This window comes from Bos taurus, chromosome 20 (genome assembly GCF_002263795.3).
Source record: "Bos taurus isolate L1 Dominette 01449 registration number 42190680 breed Hereford chromosome 20, ARS-UCD2.0, whole genome shotgun sequence".
Taxonomy (NCBI): domain Eukaryota; kingdom Metazoa; phylum Chordata; class Mammalia; order Artiodactyla; family Bovidae; genus Bos; species Bos taurus.
In genome coordinates, this window is record NC_037347.1 from 48,678,842 (window position 1) to 48,687,160 (window position 8,319).

The window sequence follows — 8,319 nt, forward strand, 5'->3', positions numbered from 1 at the left end:
GGCAAATGACTATAAAATAAAATTCCATTTTCAATTAGGCTTTGAAGGGAAAAAAAGATGCTTCCTTTCTAAACTTTGATAAATTTCAGTGAGAAATATGGTAGTAAGAAAAAGGCAAAATGTAAGTATAATATTTAGAAAGACAGGATTTCAGCATTCCTTACACATTCTTAGTTTAAAAGTATGCTTTCATAGTACCAATGATCTTACAAAGAAACAAACAAACAAAAAAGAGATTACATAGAAAAGAAAGAGATGAAGAAGGAAAGAGGAAGAGAAAGGGTGAAAAGAAGTTGCTCTTGATAGGGAGTCAACATTTGGATGAAGGAACGACAGTGAAGAAGGGAATGAATCTGGATGAGCTATTTATATATTGGTCCTTAACACTAAGAGGCAAATCAAACTCATTACTGCCTTAAAGAAACAGAATAGAATTTGGGGCACGCAAATTATAAAACCATGTTTAAAAGTGATGAAGGAATGCTAAGAAAGGAGAGAACAAGAGAGGAGAAATTATGAATTATGTGTATAATGTATACATAAATTGGTACTGAGCCATATACAGACCTCAGGGGCACAGCAAAGGCTAAAATCACTGGACTGAATTTTGAGCTTATGTCTGAGAGACAAAGATTGCAGTTTAAATACAATCGGGTTAATCGTCTGCAAAAACAAACCAACACACACAAATATCAATACTGTTTGGATGAATGTAACAGAATCTAGAGCCTCTAAACATAGCATTGAAAATGCCCAAGCTACATCTTAAACTTATTAAATGTATGAAGAAACAGGAAAGTATGACTGGATTTCAAGAGGAAGGGCAACAGAAAAGTCTATTTAATAAGGAGCAAATGATATCAATGAACACTTTGCAAAATAATATATGCATAAAGCCAGTAAGTTCATAAATGTAATCAACAGTATTAGAGAAAAATAAAATGAAAATGAAATCTCCAATTGAGCTAACAGTACAAAGAAATGAGAAAACTATCACATGATCAATAGAATAAAAAAATATATATATACCTAGGGATAAATTTAACCAAGAGAGTGAAAGATTAAACAACTTTATAACAGAAATTGAAAAGATACAATTGAATAGAATGATACTCTATGATTGTGGATTATAATACCCAAACTAATCAATAGATTCAATGAAATCCCTATAAAATTTTGATGGTATTTTTCACATAAACAAACAAACAAATTCAATCTATGGAACCACAAAAGACCTTGAATAGCTAAAGCAATGCTGTAAAAGAATAACACAGCAAGAGGGACTATAATTACTGATTTCAAACTATACTACAAAGCTATAGTAATTAAAATAGTATGGAACTGGCAAAAAATACACACACAGAACAGTGAAGGAGAATAGGGAGCCCAGAAATAAGCCACTGTATGTACAGTCAACCTAATATTAGACAGGGGAGTGAAGAATAATCAAGGGAGAAAGGATGGTCTCTTTAAAAAAATGGTATTGGGAAAAATGGGTAATCATATGCAGAGAACTGAAATCAGACCCTTATCTTATACCACTCAAAAAATTGAACTCGAAATAGATTAAAGTCCATAAAATGAGAACTGATATCATAAACTCCTAAAAGAAAACTTTGGGAAGAAGCATTTTGACTTTGGTCTTGCCAGTAATTTTTTTTCAGTTGTGACACCAAAAGCACAGACAACAAAATTGAAAAAATCAACTAGTGGGATTACATCAAATGAAAAACTGCACAGAAAAAGAAAAAAATCAACAAAATGCAAAGGTATCCTACAGTATGGAAAATATTTGCAAATTGTGCATTGGGTAAAGACTTGTTAAAAACTCATGGATATCATAACAGCAAAAAAAGACAATTTGAATAAAAAATGGACAGAAGACCTGAATAGGCATTTAAACACCACTAATCATCAGGGAAATGCAGATCAAAACAACAAAAAAAATTAGATACCACCTCACACTTCTTAGAATGGCTATCAACAAGAAGATAAGAGATAACCTGTGTTTGGCTAGAGAAAAGGAAACCCTTGTGAACGGTCAGTCCCTGTGGAAAGCAGTATGGAGTTTCCTTAAAAAATTAAATATATCAGTGTCTCTTTTGCTGTCTCGTACACAGGGTTATTGTTATCATCAGGTTCAACGCACGATACTGGATGCTTGGGGCTAGTGCACTGGGACGACCCAGAGGGATGGTATGGGGAGGGAGGAGGGAGGAGGGTTCAGGATGGGGAGCACATGTATACCTGTGATGGATTCATTTTGGTATTTGGCAAAACTAATACAATTATGTAAAGTTTAAAAATAAAATTTAAAAAAAAAAGAAAGAAAAAAAATTAAATATAGAACTGTCATATGATTCAACAATCCCACTTGTGAGTATGTATCTAAAATAAATGAAAAAATATTGAAATACATGTTTACTGCACCATTATTCACAATAGCCAATATGTGGAAACAACTTAAGTGCCCATCAACAGATGAATTGATAAAGAAGATGTGGTGTATATATTCATACAAAGTGATATTATTGAGCCATGAGAAAGAGGGAAATCCTGCCATTTGCAGCATGGATAGCCCTTGAGGGTGTTATGTTATGTGAGGTTAAGTTAGAGAAAGGCAGATAAGTATAACATCATTTAAACATGGACTATAAAAAGGGTAAATTTGTAATAACAAAGAATAGAATTGTGGTTATCAGGGGTTAGAAAGTGGCAGAATTGAAGAGATGTGGTTTAACAATACAAAGTTGCAACTAGTAGACAAGTAAATCCTGGAGATCTATTGTACAGCATAGTGATTACAGTCAACACTTTTGTATAAACTTCAAATTTGCTAAGAGACTACATCTTAATTGTTTTCACCACACACACACAAAAGATAATTAAGTGACATGATAGAGGTGTTAACTAAGGCAATGGTGGTAATCATATTGCAATGCACAAATGTATCAAGTCAACAAGTTGGACACCTTAAACTTACACAATGTTATATGCTAATTATAGCTCAATTAAGCAAATAATAATAGTGAGTGGCTGAAATAACTCAACTGGGAGAGTGTTAGACTAAAGATCTAAAGGCCCCTGGTTCAATTCCATGTTTCAGTGACTATTTCTGATCCTTTGGGCTTCCCCAGTGGCTCAGATGGTAAAGAATCTGCCTGTAGTGTAGGAAACTCAGGTTTAGTCCCTGGGTCAGGAAGATCCCTGGGAAGGGAATGGCTACCCACTCCAGTATTCTTGCCTGGAGAATTCCATGGACAGAGGAGCCAGGCAGGCTACAGTCCATAGGGTCACAAAGAGTTGGACAACACTGAACAATTAGCACTTTCAAACAAATAAAAAAGACTGAGGACACCAAAATTGGCATGGGTGTGGAGCAACCAGAATTCTCAGACATTGTTGATGAGAGTGTAAAAGTATATAAACCCTGTTAAAATTTCTGAATTATTGATAAAAGTAAGCATATTCCTATCATTTGATCTATCAACTATAATTCTAGCTATTAGCCACATTAAAAAATTATATTAGCTTTGTTTATAATATCCCTAAACTGGAATCATCCCAGATGATCAGACATGCATTGTTTTTTATTCCTTAAGCTTTGAAAATTCCTTCAGTTCAGTTCAGTCACTCAGTCATGTCCGACTCTTTGTGACCCCATGAACCACAGCACGCCAAGCCTCCCTGTCCATCACCAACTCCCAGAGTTCACTCAAACTCATGTCCATCGAGTTGGTGATGCCATCCAGCCATCTCATCCTCTGTTGTCCGCTTCTCCTCCTGCCTCACTATATAAGTTTAGTGTTTTATCCAAAATTATTCTGATTAAAAAGTGTAAGTTCAGTAATTCTCAAAAAATATTTTTCTCCTTAAAATTATGTATCAAGGAATCCTGCTTAATGGCAGTTTATATGTAATGATATAGAGAGATGAAAAATGAGAATCAGAAAGGAAGGAAGGGAGGAAGGAGGGAAGAGAGGAAGGAAAGAATAAAGGAGGAGAGGTAATAGAGGAAGGAGGGAAGAAAGGAAGGAATGGAAAGGGAGGAAGATCAGAATGTAATTAAATGGATTTAATAAAGGTAAACTTTTAAGTAAAATCACAGAAATAAAAAATATAGTTATTACTCACTATAGGAGGTTATGTTTCATGAACATAATTGTCTTTAGCAATTTGGCCCATGGTGAAAGACATATGGGCAGTCTTTGTATAGTAGATATATTTAATTCTTGATCCTAGAAAAAAATATATATTAAGAAATGCTCAGAGGTCTTCCACATGGAGAAATTCCAAAATTATAGCATACCTAAACTCTTTAGAATATTGAATTTTAATCTTTGTTAATTGTAATAGGAAAATCTCTCCATAATTCTCATCTTTGTGCTTTTCTCAATCTATCTTGAATTCTAAAAAACAGATTTCTGTTATATATGCTAGGTTACTTAATCTCTCTTCCATTAAATATCAGTGAAAAATCCAACCTGTTTTTTTCTTTTAAAGAAACATGATAATAAAAATAATTTTTCTAATGCTAAATGTACACAATCATCTGAAACTTTGAATGTTTCAAGAATTTTCCCTATGTAAAAAAAAAAATGCATATTCTCATAACTATTTACTAAACAGCTGTCTTGTCCCAGATTCAATTCTAGATATTGTGAATACAGTGCTAACAATAAAGATAATATCCATATTTTATGGGGTTTTATTTTGGTTGGGAAGCTAATCAGTCTAATAAACAAACACACAAAGTATTTCTGATTGTAAAAAGTGTGAAGAAAGTAAAATGATATGATACATAGTGCTTTGGAGTGCTACTTTAGATTTATTTGGTGTTCATTCTGTAACTATCTAAAATATTGACATTCTTATTGACACCAACCATATGAATATCCAGGAGAGTACGTTTTAGGCAGGTTGAAGTGTGAAGGCTCTAAAGTGTGTATGAACTTGGTATAACTTTGAAACCACCTGAAAGCCAGGATGGTGGAAGTGGATGTAGTGAAGGAAAGAGTGGGATATGGTAAAGTTGGAGAGATAGGCAAGTTCATGGTGGGACTAAAAGGCCATGGTGAAGAATTTGTAAATTTGTAATTTTTTCATAAGGCAATGGCAACCCAGTCCAGTACTTTTGCCTGGAAAATCCCATGGACGGAGGAGTCTGGTAGGCTGCAGTCCACGGGATCACAAAGTGTTGGACACGACTGAGCGACTTCACTTTCACTTTTCACTTTCATCCACTGGAGAAGGAAATGGCAACCCACTCCAGTGTTCTTGCCTGGAGAATCCCAGGGACAGCGGAGCATGGTGGGCTGCCGTCTATGGGGTCACACAGAGTCGGACACGACTGAAGCGACTTAGCAACAGTAGCAGCAGCAGCATAGTAAAAGCCTATACTTTATGGTAACTCTTGGGATTGTCTGGTATCTCAGACAGTAAACAATCTGCCTGCAATCCAGGAGACCTGGGCTCAATCCCTGGGTTTGAAAGATCGCCTGGAGAAGGAAATGGCAACCCACTCCAGTATTCTTGCCTGGAGAATTCCATGGACAGAGGAACCTGGTGGGCTACAGTGGTGTGGTCACAAAAGAGTCAGACACTACTGAGTGACTAACACAACACATAGTAAAAACCACTGACAGATATTCATTTTCTAAATATTATTTTACACTGTGTATATTAATGTGTAGATAAACATGGAAGTCAGAGTATAAAGAACAATAAGTGACATGTATTGTAATCTAGATAAGAAACAGTAAGATCTTGGAAAAGGATTTTTACAAGAAAGAGGTAGCTGGATTTTGGCTTTAAGTTCTGAATAAAATCCAAGACTCAGTTTGGATCCTGCTTATGTAATTTATCGACATCTAAGTTGAGCTATCGAAAATGAAGTCATATAAATATATATATATATATATATATATATATATGAGCCAGAATCTCTAGGGAAACACAAAATTAACTCTAAAAGAGTTAGACAATAACAATAGAAATGTGGGTTAGAATTTTATTATGGCAGCCAAAAACAAAATAAGCACCCAAAATTAATTCATGTATAAGTTTTATAAATGGGGATATTAACACTTAGGAAAATCTATTACAACCTATTCTAGTCTTCATTTATCAGACAAGACATACTTTTTAAGAATGATCAAAGCCATGGAGAGTTAAAAATTAAATGATAAATACTAGAAGAAACTGAGGACACTTAGCTTAAATGAATAGTATCACAGTGGTTGTAATATTTGCTTTTTAATATTTTGCTATGTCTTGAGCAAAATTTGAGGGTAGATTCATGGAAGGTACATACTAAATACAATATACACTACCATAAATATTAATATAAATAATTACATTAATCTGAAGTGTGTGAGTACCTCTTGCACTATTTATCAACCCTCTCCTCCCTATCATGGATTATTGAGTCACTGATACTATTTTAAAGACTGTTAAAGAATTTGTCATCTACTTCAAAAAATGATACAGACTATATATAGGTTTATCAAATAGGTTATCTTTCAAATTGGAACCTATTTGAGTATAAAGCAAGCTTTACTAATATTTGGGCTTCCCAGCTGGCTCAGATGGTAAAGAACCTGCCTGCAATGCGGAGACCTTGGTTTGATCTCTGGGTGGGGAAGATCCCTAGAGAAGGTCATGGCAACCCACTCCAGTATTCTTGCCTGGAGAATCCCAGGGACAGAGGGGTCTGATGGGCTACAGCCCATGGAATCGAAAAGAGTTGGACACAAGTGAGCAACTAACACTTTCACTTTTACTTTACTAATATTGAAGATGGAAAAACAGTCATAGTATAGAAAATAGATCAGAATACATGGTTAGTCTCCTTGTAAATGATAAACCAACACCACCCTTATATTGCTTTTTTAATCCTCTTAACTCTTTAATCCTCTTCACCTCCAACTCTCTATGCCAACCATATTTTTGACATTCACCTGGACAATATTACTCCTCCTAACTAATCCACTCTAGCCCCTTTAAACTGTAATAAGCCAGATCTGAATGTAATCTTTTAGTCTTTCTATTTTAAAATCCAATGCCAGAGATAATAACTTTTACCTTGACTTTAGCAGCTCCCCACTTAATATGAAGAGACCTAATATTTATTCTCCTGAACCATTTCTATTCTGCTACACTTGCTCAGTACAGTTCCAACTCAGCTTCCTTCCAGACATACAGGTATCTGTACCATCCTGAGTGATACCCATGTAACTTTAACTTTAACACTTAAAGATATCAAGTGTAGAAATCCTTAAGTCTCTCTATGCTAAGCAGCAATCCTTTGATATGTTGTGTTATCCTTCTCTTTCATTTGTCTGCTCACAACTCTTGTAAAACCACCATTAATAACATTGGGCTAAGCTGGAGTAAATTTTTTCTAAGGACTGACTTTGAAAATATAAAAATATCTTTATTTCATTGTATACTCCTGGAAGAATACACATTTTCTTCATTTTGAGGGTAAGCTCTTTACTTTGAGCCCTTGTTTTTGTTTTTTTTGGACATTTCCAAATATTATGCCGAAGCATGATTTCATCAGTAGTTTCCCTTATCCTATAATTAAGATCACATTTCACTTTTTATTATAAATAAAAGGAAAATAAATATCTTACTCAGATTCTCACATATTGTTTCTCTTCCAGGCAAGTTTTTCTTTTTTTTCCTAATAATTATAAAGTATCTTGATCTCCTCATTTCTCATTTCTTTCACAATCTACTAGCCAACATCTGCCTCAGCGAAGTCAAGGAAGGTACTGGCTAGGTTCCCAAATTGTATATTGCTTACTTCATTCAATGTATACTTGATGAAGAACCAGTATGTTCCAAGCACTGTTGAATTGCTCAGATTAAATCAATGTTGGAAAGAAGAAAAGAGGCACACAAGTTTGTATTCTACTGGGCTAAAGATACTTAAAAAATCAATGAACATACTCAGTAGATAATGTTATATGTCAGGAGTTTGTGAGTGATAGTGTATGTGTGTGTGTTTAAAGATTAAAATGTGAAAAAAGAAGACTATGTTAAAGGGGATCAGAACTGGCCTGGAAGGCGAATCATTTTTTTTTTTTTCCAGACTGACCTGAATCCCTACAGCACTTCCTACTAAAAGTGGAACATGTCACATTGTATCGTAATTGTTGGCTTACTTATGTTTCAATTTTTTTTGTTTTTATTTATTTTGTATTATTTAATTAAGTGGTTGTGACTGACTTTTTTGAAAAAATTATACTGAAAAAAAGGAATGAAAATAGCTACATGAATTTGCAAAGGGACCATGCATAGTAAGTTCAAGGA

General features: G+C 34.4%; 1 non-coding gene across 1 annotated transcript; it reads left to right on the forward strand.

Moving 5' to 3' along the window:
* Positions 1 to 3,035: 3,035 nt before the first annotated feature.
* TRNAF-AAA (transfer RNA phenylalanine (anticodon AAA)) lies at positions 3,036 to 3,108 on the forward strand. Its single transcript has one exon. It is a non-coding gene; the product is annotated as a tRNA-Phe (tRNA).
* The last annotated feature ends 5,211 nt before the right edge of the window (positions 3,109 to 8,319 follow it).